The following is a 13,091-nucleotide window of genomic DNA, read 5'->3' as shown; positions in this document are numbered from 1 at the left end:
ACTGTAATCATTCCCTATATTTTGTGCACTTCAGAGTACTGGAACATTGCCATGCCTAAATTAAATATATTTAATAACATATTCTTGATTGAATTGAAAATAAAGAGTTCTTTATTTTTCATTAGTATATTTTAAAATCTGAAACAAAAACATCTTTAAAGCAGAGGTTATAAATTAGCAGCATGTCAGCTAGCCAGATTAGGTCCACAGATGAGTTTTGTTTGGATGGGATGTTACTTTGAAATTTTTTAAATGACTTGCTTTTAAAAATCAGGAGAAGTTTTTAATGCATAGGTCCAGATTTTTTGTCTTGTCTTTAAAAAGTGGAAGATCCGGCATGATTGGATTTTAACTTCCATATGGTAACAATCACCTGGAGTGATTGTTTACTGCAGTTTACAGCATCCCTGTTGTCCTACACTTTGTTGCTTCAAAGAAACTCCATTTCTTCATCATCTATAAAACATGAGTTTTAAAAATGCTGTTTGCTTTCAATTTCCCCAGTAGGGGCTTTAAGGTTGAAGTTTTGAAGAGAAATAGAATGTCTACAGATTTCACTTGGTCATAGTAGTTAATCAACCACCTATTTGTAGACACAGTTAGTACTTCCACACTAACCAATATCTCATAAACAGAGAATTACCACAGGAAATCAACACTATTTGGGGTGGGGGGGGGAGGGGGAGGACAAATCCTAGATAACTTGAAATAAATGCTTTGCCTAAAGATGTGCCTGAGAATTTACAAAGGAAGGCATGGAAGCAGGGAATAGAGGCTGGGGGGTTGCTCTCTGAATACTCCCCAAATGAATTCCTATTCAAAATTCTCTAGTAGGAATTCAAAATTTCTATCCCACCTCCATATCTTCTTTTAGTTTTCATATTCATCCATTCTACTCATTGATTCATCACACTACTTCAAATACCCATAGTCCATCAAAATATATTCTCTATCTCTCTCCAAGTGAGTCTTAATGTCCTGCTGTCTGATGAAGGTTCAGGGTCCAACTGATTTTTCCACCACTCATCAGGTCCTAGCTCTGGATAAGGTGCTCTGGTAATGTCCTCTTCTCACTGATATTATCATGTTTCTTATTTATAAACTGGAAACTCAACTGACAAGCAATCAAGGAACAAATTTATTCATAAGGAATATTTATTATCATGACAATTTAGACTAATCAATTAAAAACAGACCAATTAGGTCATTTTAAGGAGGCAATATAGAATGTCAATGATTAACCTAAGAGCATACCCTATTTTTTTCTTTCTTCAACCCCAATATATGCTGCTTCTTTGCCAGTATACACTTTATGTTGTTTTTTAGGTACCAATTTAGCTCATTGCATAAAACAATTCCTAATTTAATTCAAGCTCACTCCTCTATGTCTCAGTTTGCCAGACTGCTGTGACAAATAACACACAAAGAATTGCTTAAACATTGGGAATTTTCTGGCTCACAGTTTTGAGGCTAAAAGTCGAAAATCGAGGCATCAGAAAGGCAGTGCTTTCTCCCCACCCTCTGTAACATTCTGGTGCCGACTGCCGGATCTTCAGGTTGCTGGGCTTGTTATAGCTCATTTGCCTCCATGGTGACGCCCTCTCCTTTCTCTTCCGGGTTCGTGCCACAGCTTCCGGCTGCCAGCTTGCCTCTGGCTCCTCTCCATGGCTTCTTCTCTCTCACTGTCTCCAGACTGCGGTTCTCCCTCATTGAGGTGGGCCACAGGCTTGCTAAAATCGCATCTTTAAAAGATCCTATTTACATTGGGTACACACCCACTGGAATGGGGACTGAGATTAAGAACACCTCTAAACTAGGGTACATATATCAGTCTTACCACACTTAACACCATAATTAATTTAGGCTAATTTGTTAATCACTCTCAAATCCAGTGAAACAGAATTTTTCATTACAAAAATAAATCCAACTGAACAGTCACAGCATTAAATCATTACATATTTGTGTAAGCTTGTGGTAGGTTAAATCGTGTATCCCCAAAACACACGTCCCTGCTGTAAATAGCAGCTTTTGAAGATGTTATTTTTAATTAAGGTGTGGCCCAACTGAAGAAGGGTAGACCGCAATCTAGATTACTGGGAGCCTTATAATGAGAACCTGGAATTTACAGAATTGAGAAAGGAGAGAAGATTTGTTTCCTTTAATGGGAGGCAGAAATGTAAAGCAAGGAATCTCAGGTATGGCCAGTACAGATTTGGGGGAGGAAGCATGCTGCGCTGAGATCTTGATTTTGGAGGTTTTCTAGCCTCAAAACCATGAACCAATAAATTCCCATTGCTTAAACCAACCCATCGTGTGGTATTAGTAATAGCGGTTATGGAAAGCTAAGACAAAGCTCAATAGATAGACCTCTGAATTGTAAACTTCATGCACCGTAGCCACCCAAAAACTGGTTTCGTTAGCAATGGTTACTAAGCACTTGGGAGATATCTTATGGTAATATGTGCTTTACTTTTTTTTAGAAAATAAAAGTATTTAATTTAGATTTGCTTAAAAGCAAGGCACAATGTCTAGTTTATTTGCTACTGCTAGAAGCTGAACATATGAATAAATTCCTTAAATATGTTGAAACATGGATAGTTAAATAAGTGAATTTTTAAATTACTTTTAAATATTCCTATAAATGAAATATGAATATAATGATATTTTAATTTTAAATATGAAAATGTTTTTAAGATCAAATGGAAAATTCAGCTTAATTAACCTAGAGTTGTAATTATTGCAATTTATTAAAAATCCATTGCACTTCACATTTTTAATTGACCATTGAATGATTTTTCAGTGTCAGATGCTTATATCATACGTGATTTTGTCATTTACTGATTAAAAATAAAATGATTTTCCAGTGTGTCACATGCTTATATCATACATGAGTTTGTCATATGCTGATTAAAAATAAAGTTTAATTTGGATGTACATAAAGATTTAAATTTTTCTTGTAAATCATTACAGATTTGCCACCAGCTAATACATTTAATTTTCAGATCTCAATATTACACTTTAGTTGTAAAACTAGTACAAATGAAAGAGCTGAAGCAAATACCTGAAGTAAAACAAGTTTAGTCTGATAAGTAAAAATGAGGTAGGCAGATTATGTAATTGGGCAGGGCTCAGGAGGAAATTGATGGTGTCAAGAGACAATCCCTAGTGAGCCTAACACTTTATTAACCATCCCAAGAATCACTCCAATCTGTTTAGAAGAAGCTCAGACTTGGTTATTACCAATGTTTGTTTCTAAGTATTTTTCTGAATAGTATTGAGTTTTTATTTTTATGGCATTATTTTCTTGCACACTACAATCCCACAGGAGCAGAGTTATTAGAAAGTCGTTTGTGTAAGTGTTTTGTTTCTGCCAAGAAAAAGGGTCACAGATAACAGTGTTAATTCAGGATGGTCGGCTGGTTCAATATTTAATATTGTTTTTAGTGGATGCTTATAAAGTTGAGTTGACTCCTCAATAAAATGTTAATTTGTAAAATTCACATCTTTCTAGACAAATTTAAAGTAGATTAGGTTCCTGTGTGTCACAGTTAATCTATTTTTTCTATCATTCTCCAAACACTTTGCTGCTACTTTCAGATCACATGTTCTATCTCTCTCCATTTACTCCAAAACTCAATGCACTCTTGTTCCCCATTAACACCCCTCTGAAATCAACTTTCTCAAATATTTTAAATCATTTCTTTTTCAGTTGACATCACTTCTCTGCAAATATCTTATTTGTATTCTGTGAATCTCCTCCCTACATTTTCTGTTCCTTCTCGGTCCAATCTTCATGCTTTTTTCACTATCTCCTTTCTTCTCTTTGTATCTTAAATACTCCAAGATTCTGCCATGTATTTTCAGTCTGACCCAGGTGATCTCTTCCTTGACCACCGATTCAATTCTTTTGTACATCGGATAAATCTCAGCTCTATACAAATTGTCAGATTCCAGATCCATATTTCTAATTTTATATTGCATACAAAGAAACCTGATATCTACAGGCAAAATGTCCATAATTAAATTCATTATCTCTCCCTCCTTCCCTCCTGACTTTTCTTTCTGGTTAATGATAACATCATTGAAAAGAATTTATGTGAACATGATGGTCACTAATATTTCTGGTTCTCTTCTCTTTCTAGGCACACAAAAGAATGCCACTTCTACATCCCCTTTAAGTTTGGCATAGCCATGTGACATAAGTGAGAAAAAAAAAAGACTTTGTTTTTGTGCTATTGAAATTTGGGAATCATTTGTTATTAAAATGTATCTGAATTCACTCTGACTACTATCTGAATTCTCAGTTATGAAACCTTTATGTCACAGAACTAGTCAGAATGAAGCTTAGGTACATATAATATAAAAACCCCTAAGAAAGAGGGACTAAAAGAGATAGTAATTTTTATTTCTATGCCATGTAAAAAATGTCTTTCAGTAAGCATTCTTGGGCTGCAGTGTCTGCTCTGTAATCATCAGTAACTCAGGTTCCTATTTATCACTCTTGATGAAAGAAGCATCACCTTCAGAATTTGGCATCTATTTCATAGTACAAGATGGTCAGTAATGCTTTAGCTCATTCCATCTATATCTCAGCACTGATGGGAGAAATGGGAGGTTAAAATCCCTCTCTTTTAATAACAATTTCTAGAACTTGTACTTACATATCATAGAATAGAATTTAAACCCAGGGCCACACCCACCTGAGGAAGCTATGACGTATAGTTTTTTAGCTGGGGGGGAACTGTGCCCAGCTAAAATCCAGTCCCAGTTATTAAATAAGAAAGGTAGAGTAAATATTGAAAGGCAACAAGCAGTCTCAGCGATGGGATGGTTTGACTTCAAATTTACCTCATCCTTCATGTCATCATATTTTATTAATCTGACTTTCAAAATATCTCTCAATTGTAACCCTTTATTGTCACCCCATTGACACTATTAAAATAACTGTCACAAGGACTATTGTGATCACTTGGTTACTGTTTTTCCTCTATCCCTTTTCTTATTTTCTTCAACATGCAGCCATAATAATTATTAGTGGGTATAAATATATATAACCATCATATATATAATATATAGTAATCATTATTCAATATAATCCTTGTTATATATAATCCTTTACACATTCATTGTGTATTCTTCAATGATTCCCTGTTGAATTAAAATGGAACTTAAATTTTTTAGCATGGATTCAAGATCTTCCAATGCATATTTGATTACAATACATCTTTACAACATCATTTTCACTATGACAGATATTTTGTATATATTCCTGCCTGTGTGACATCACTCAAGTCTTCTTGCTTGGTGTGAAGAGAGTCCTGCCTCATTTCTCAACATATCATTGTTGTTTTCTTCTCTCAAGCACCAGTTAAAATACCATTTCCTCTACAAAGAATTCCCCACACTTTCCAAGATCTTTGAATCCTTCCTGTGCCAGAATATTATTTCTATTTCTTCTCACTGCATATATTTATATTCATGTATGCATATATCTTCCCTTTTGGATCTTCAGATCTTTCAATGTACAATGGTATCATTCTCAACTTTGCATCCTGTAAGTATATGCATAATGGACAATTAGGAAATGATTGTGGAAGGAATGCATATATGACATTCTGTGTCACAGAGATATCGTATCCATGCAATAAATACTGACAGATGAATATAATTGATATCTCATCTAATCCTTCTGTGGCATTAACTTCTTCTAAGAAAGACGGCATTAGCTGTAATAAAGATTTCCAACTTCTTCCTAGACTTGTCATCATTTATTTTAAATACCCTTGATACACAAATTGAGAGTCCTAGTTAGAGTAAATGGAACAATGCTGTAACATTAACTTCTTTCTTTTTGAATACGAAAAAAAAGCTTTATTACTGCCTAATCAGCTAGATTAGCACCTAGTAAAAATTTATTTCCTTAAAGGAGCCTTCTGTAAGTATTGATTTTTAATTGCCTGATTTCTACATTAAATCAAACATTGGGTTCTTATGAAACCTAAGCCCACATAGATGGTCTTGTGTCCTTTTAAAAGTAAGCACATTAGTTCAGGTGTCAAGAAATAAAGCTAATATCCATGTCATATGTTTGCTTGATTATTATGAACCAGATGTATTATATATGCTTAGGTGAATATTATTCTAAAAGCAAAATGATTTGGCCATTACTATACTCAAATTCATAGGCTAGTATGGTTCTTCAGAATAAACTGCTCATTTTCACTTAAAAAATAGTTTAGTGCAGAATCATATCTAAATAGAGGGGCCCTTAGAGTATCCCCTTTCTTTGGGCTTCTACTAGATAACAGAACTGCTTGAGTTTGGTAAAGTTACTGGAATGCGATACCAGGACTGGGTTGGCTTTTATAAAAGAAATTTATTAACCTACAACTTACAGTTCTTACATTGTTAAAATGTCCAACTCAAGGCATCACCAGGATACCTGGCCTCTGAAGACAGACTGATGTCATCTAGGATACATCTGCTACATAGGAAGGCATATGGCTGGTGTGTGCTGGTCCTTTGCTCCTGGGTTTCAGTGCTTTCAACTTCTGATTCCAATAGCTTCCCCTATGAGCTTCTATAGGTCAACTCTCAGCTTCTCTGGGGCTTTTCTCTATGAGCTTCTCATAATTTCATCTCTTCTGACGTGTTTTATCCTCTTATAAAGGACCTTAGTAAGCAAATTAAAACCCACCTTGAATGAGGTGGATCACATCCCAATGGAAATAACCTAATCAAACCTCCCACGTAAAATAGGTCTACACTCCCAGGAATGGATTAAAAGAGCATGGCCTGACTTCCTGCAAGGTGGCTGAATAGAGTAGCTCAAGATTAGCTCTGCTTTACAGAAAAGTCAGAGAAGGGACAGGAGGACACCTCAGGTGGTGATTTGGGAGTGCAGCTGGCCTGGGAATGCCTTCTGCACCACATATATCAGCCCTCATTGCAGAGGCCAAGGAGCTGAGAGGCAGAACTGCAGGAGTGCACAGATGGGAGCCCAGGACCAGGAAGTAAGCTAGGCCGCATTCCTTGGGTGCACTACCCTCACCAGTGCAGCCCCATGACTGGCAACTCACCCCACACCCCATGCACATGAACACGTTCACCTGCTCCCATTCCCCACGCTCCACGCGCCCCCACCCCACCAGCCCCCAGTGCATGTACCCCCTCCACACCACCACCCTAAGTGCAGCCCAACCAACCTCTCCTGCACCCCTCCCAAACACTTCCTTCACCTCCCTGTTCCCTGCAAGCTGTTGCCAGTGCATAAAGGCTGCAGGCACTGACCTCCATACCCAGGCTATCCCTGTCCCCCTTTCCCCTGCCCATAGTATTGCACAGCATCACCCAGACCCCACCCCCAGAGCTCTGTCCATCAGTTTACAGCACTCCTGGGTCCACACATACACATGGGCCCCCCATCACATCATTTAGGTGGGAACCACATTTTACAGCAGTCCTAGAACTGTGCCTGCAAACGGCCCTCAGCCATACTCACCAGCTCTGAGAAAGTGCTGACCTGCACAGCTGGGTCACATCTACCCCCAATCCATGAAGCATAACTCCGACCTCCTGTCACAGCTCTACGCATGCACGGAGCCCTACACCCATGCCTTAGACCAGCTCACACCAGGGTTACAACCCCCAGACTGGTGCACCCACACAACGAAATACTCCCTGGCCACCAGGCACCCACATTCACAAGCATCAGCATAACATTCCCAACCTGTGCCTATACCTGCCCTGAAACAAATCACCTCACTGAGTGTCCCGCCCCATACCTTGCTCCCTGCTGTACAACCGACCCTATAAACACAAGGTCTTAGACTACTGAAAGAAATCAACTCCCAAAGTAAATCAATCAATCTATTTACATGCCACGAAGCAGCAGATCAATAAACATATCACAATGCAGCAGATATAGCCCTGACCAATGACCAAATTAAAACACCAAAAGAAACACAGACATTGGAACAACTAATCAAAGATGTTCATACCACTCTACTTAATAAAATAAGTGGGATAGCAAATGACATAAAATCAAGAAGACAGTAGAAGAGCATAGAGAAATTTGAGAGAATAAATAGAAAAATAGCAGATATCACAGAAATTAAAGACTCTGTTGACCAAATAAAAAACATACTAGAGGCACACAACACCAGATTTGAAGAGCTGGAAGAAAGAATAAGTGATATAGAGGGCAGGATAACTGACTTTGAAAACTCAAAACAGCAAATGGCAAAAAAGGATGGAAAAATTTGAATTGCATCTCAGGGAAATGATAGACAAAACAAAGCACACATATATAAGAATCATTGGTGTCCCAGAAGGAGGAGGGAGGAGTAAATGGCTAGGAAGAGTAGTTAAGGATATAATGGAGGAAAACTTCCCAACCCTCATAAAGGACATAAATATACAAGTCAGAGAAGTCCAACAAATGCCAAACAGAGTAAATCCAAATAGTCCTTTCCCAAGACACATATAATCAGCTTGTCAAATGTTGAAGAGAAGCAGAAAATCCTGAAAGTAACAAGAGAAAAACAATCTACTGCATACAAGGGAAACCAAATAAGACTGAGTTCAGACTGCTCAACTACCACACTGGAGGTGAGAAAGCAGTGGTATGATATATTCAAGATCCTGAAAGAGAAAGATTTCCATACAAGAATTCTGCACCTAGCCAAATTGTCCTTCAAAACTGAGAGAGACATTGAAGTTTTCACACACAAGAAAGTCCTGAAAGAATATGTCAACAGAAAATCAGCTCTACAAGAAATGCTAAAAGGAGTTCTGCCAGCTGAAAAAAAAGACAGGAGCAGGAGGTCTGCAGGAGGGCACAGAATTGAAGAGTGCCACTAAGGGTGATTTAAAGAATACAAGAAGAAGGAGGGAAAAGAATATATAGACCTGACAAATAAAATAATAAAAGATAAGATGGTGGATTCAAGACACAGCTTTTCAGTAATAACTTTAAATATTAATGGACTACAATTAAAAGATGCAGATTGGCAGAATGGATTAAGAAACATAATTCAGCTATATACCATTTACAAGAGACTCATCTTAGACACAAGGATACAAATAGATTGAAAGTGAAAGGATGGAAAAAGATTTTTCATGCAAGTTGTAATCAAAAGAAAGCAGGAGTAGCTATACTAATATCAGAAAAAAACAGACTTTAAATGTAAAGAGATCATAAGAGACAAAGAAGGACAATATATACTAATTAAAGGATCTATTCACCAAGAAGATATAGCAATCATAAATGTTTCTGCTCCCAATCAAGGAGCTCCAGAGTACATGAGACAGACATTGGCAAAACTGAAGGGAGCGACACATATTTCAACGATGATAATAGGAGACTTCAATACCTCACTCTTCTCTATAGGTAGAACAACCAGACAGAAGATCAACAAGAAAACAGAGAAATTAAATAACTTGATAAATTAATTAGAACTAACAGACATATATAGGGCATTGCACCTTAAAGCACAAGGACATACATTCTTCTCTAGTGCTCATGGAGCATTCTCCAGGATAAATCATATGCTGGGGCACAAAACAGGTCTTTATAAATTTAAAAACATTGAAATTATTCAAAGCACTTTCTCTGATCACAATGAGATGAAGGTGGATCTCAATAACCAACAAGTAATGAGAACATTCACAAATATATGGAGATTAAATGACACACTCTTAAACAACTAGTGGGTCAAAGAAGAAATTGCTAGAGAAATCAGTAGATACCTGGAAATGAATGAAAATGAGAATACAACTTAATCAGAATTTATGGGATGTATGAAAGGCTGTGCTGAGAGGGAAATTTATTGCCCTAAATGCCCATATTTAAAAACAAGAAAAAACAAAAATTGAGGACTTAACAGCACACCTGGAGGAACATGAGAAAGAACAGCAAAATAACCCCAAAACAAATAGAAGAAGAGAAATAACATAGATTAAAACATAGATAAATGAATGGAGAACAAAAGAAGAATAGAAACAAATCAATAAAACCAAAAGTTGGTTCTTTGAGGAAATCAATACAATTGATGGGCCACTAGCAAGACTGACAAAGAAAAAAAAGACAAATGATGCAAATAAACAAAACCAGAAATGAGAAGGGATGCATTACCACAGACCCTGAAGAAATAAAAGAAATCATAAGAGGATACTATGAACAACTATATGACAGCAAACTAGACAAGTTAGATGAAAGGGACAAATTGGAGACACACAAACAAGCTACAGTGACTCAGGAAGAAAAAGAAGATCTCAACAAACAAATCACAATTAAAGAAATTCAAGCAGTCATCAAAAATCTTCCTACAAAGAGAAACCCAGAGCTGGATGGCTTCACAGGGGAATTTTATCAAACGTTCCAAAAAGAATTAACACCAATCTACTCAAACATTTCCAAAAACTTGAGGAAAAAGGAACTCAACCTAACTCATTCTATGAAGCTAATATCATTTTAATACAAAAACCAGGAAAAGAAAGGAAAGAAAAGAAAGGAAAACTACATACCATTCTCCCTAATGAACATAGATGCAAAAATTCTCAATAAAATATTAGCAAATCGAATGCAACAGCACATTAAAAGAATTATACAACATGACCAAGTGGGGTTTATACTAGGAATGCAAGGATGGTTCAACAAAACAAAATCAATTAATGTACTACAGCACATTCACAAATCAAAAGGAAAAGATCACATGATCATGTTGCTTGATGCTGAAAAAGAATTAAACAAAATTCAGAATCCTTTTCTGATAAAAACACTCCAATAGATAGGAATCAAAGGTAAGTACCTCAATATGATAGAAGGAATATATGAAAAAATGATAGTGAGCATCATACTCAATTAAGAGAGAATGAAAGCTTTCCCCCTAAGTTCAAGAACAAGAAAAGGATACCAACTGTCACCACTATAATTTAACATTGTGCTAGAAGTTCTAGGTAGAGCAATGAGGCAGGACAAAGAAATAAAAGGCATCCAACTTGGAAAGGAAGAAGGAAAACTCTCATTACTTGCAGATGATATGATACTATACTTGGAAGATCCTGAGAAATATACAGCAAAGTTACTTGAACTAATAAATTCAGCAAGGTGACAGGATATAAAATTAATGTTCAAAAATTAGTAACATTTCTATACACAAGGAAGGATCTAGCTGAGGTGTCAGTTAAGGAAAAAATTCCATTCAAAATAGCAACTAAAAGAATCAAGTACTTAGGAATGAACTTAACCAGGGATGTAAAAGATTTTTAAACAGGAAACTACATAACATTGCTAAAGGAAATCAAAGGAGGTCTAAATAGGTGGAAAGACATTCCCTGCTCATGGATAGGAAGGCTAAATATAGTTAAGATGTCAATTCTACCCAAATTGATTTACAGATTCAACACAATACCAATCAAAATTCCAACAACCAACTTTGAAGATTTGGAAAGCTAATTACCAAATTCATCTGGAAGGGAAAGAGACCCCAAGTAACTAAAAACATCCTAAAAAAGAAGAGCAAAGTGGGAGGATTAGCACTCTCTGACTTTAAAACTTATTATAAAGCCACATTGGTCAAAACGGCATAGTACTGGCACAAAGATAGAAGCTTTGACCAATGCAATTGAATCAAGAGTGCAGAAATAAACCACCAAATCTATGGACAACTGAGTTCTGACAAGCCCCTGTATCCTCTGAACTGGGAGAAAATAATCTTTTCAATAATTGCACAAGGAAAAACTGGATATCAATAGCCAGCAGAATGAAAGAGGACCCCAATCTTACACCCTACACAAAAATTAACTCAAAGTGGAACAAACACCTAAATATTAGAACTAGCAGCATAAAGCTTCTAGAAGAAAATGTAGGGAAACATCTTGAAGACCTAATAATAGAAGGTAGCTTCCTAAAGTTTACATCCAAAGCACAAGGAACAAAAGAAAAAATAAGTGGGAACTCCTTAAAATCAAATGCTTCTGCACCTCAAAAGACTTTGTCAAAGAGGTGAAGAAGCAGCCAACTCAATGGGAGAAACTATTTGGAAATCGCATATCAGACATAGGCTTGATTTCCTGTACATACAAAGAAATCATACAACTCAACAACAAAAGAACAAACAACCCAATTATAAAATGGGCTAAAGATATGAATAGACATTTTTCTGTAGAGCAAATACAGATGGCTCAAAAGCATATGGAGAGATGCTCATTTTCATTGGCTATAAGGGAAATGTAGATCAAGACTACAATGAGATAACACCTCACACCTATAAGAATGACTACTATTAAACAAACAGGAAACTATAAATGCTGGAGAGGATGTGAAGAACTGGGACACTTATGCACTGCTGGTGGGAATGTATAATGGTGCAGCCACTATGGAAGACTGCTTGGCGGTTCCTTAGGAAACTAAATATTGAGTTGCCCTATGACCCAGCAACAGCAGTACTTGGTATATAACCAGAAGAGCTGAAAGCAGTGACACAAACACATTTGCACACCGATGTTCACTGGTGTGCAATTGCCAGGTGATGAAAACAAACCAAATGCCCATCAACAGATGAGTGGCTCAACAAAATGTGGTATATAAATACGATGGAATATTATGCAGCAGTAAAGCAAAATAACATCTTGAAACACATGACAAAATGGATGAGCCTTGAGGACATAATGCTGAGTGAAATTAGACAGACACAAAAGGACAGATACTGTATGATTCCACTTTTATGATCAGCATAAAGGTATAATCAGAGGCTTATAATACAGAATATAGGTGACTTAGAGATACGCAGAAGCTAGGGATGGGTAAACCATTAGCTAATGAGGTTGAACTCCAATGTAAGGGAATAGATAGGAATGAAGTTGGTTCTCTAGTGGGTCTATAATATTACCATATTGAAGCTGAACAAGATTGAAAGGGGTTGAATACACCTATGTGTCCCGCGGATTAACATTAGAAAGATGAATTGGTCCTCACAAGAATTTCTTTAAAGATATGATTCTTGTACAAAGAGTGTTCAAGTCCATGGTACAGGGATAAAACTGCTATTGCATGCTCTGAGCTGTGTTCAAAAGGAAACCATCAGCAC

At 36.7% G+C, this 13,091-nt stretch overlaps 1 long non-coding RNA gene across 1 annotated transcript; it reads left to right on the top strand.

The window, feature by feature from the left end:
• The first annotated feature begins 1,625 nt into the window (after positions 1-1,625).
• Positions 1,626-4,870, top strand: LOC143676328 (uncharacterized). Its single transcript, XR_013172006.1, has 3 exons — positions 1,626-1,714; positions 2,053-2,195; positions 4,143-4,870. It is a non-coding gene; the product is annotated as an uncharacterized LOC143676328 (long non-coding RNA).
• Positions 4,871-13,091: the final 8,221 nt, after the last annotated feature.

Source organism: Tamandua tetradactyla, chromosome 3 (genome assembly GCF_023851605.1).
Source record: "Tamandua tetradactyla isolate mTamTet1 chromosome 3, mTamTet1.pri, whole genome shotgun sequence".
Lineage (NCBI taxonomy): Eukaryota > Metazoa > Chordata > Mammalia > Pilosa > Myrmecophagidae > Tamandua > Tamandua tetradactyla.
The sequence above is the reverse complement of the archived record's forward strand: the minus strand, read 5'-3'. Positions and strand labels throughout refer to the sequence as shown.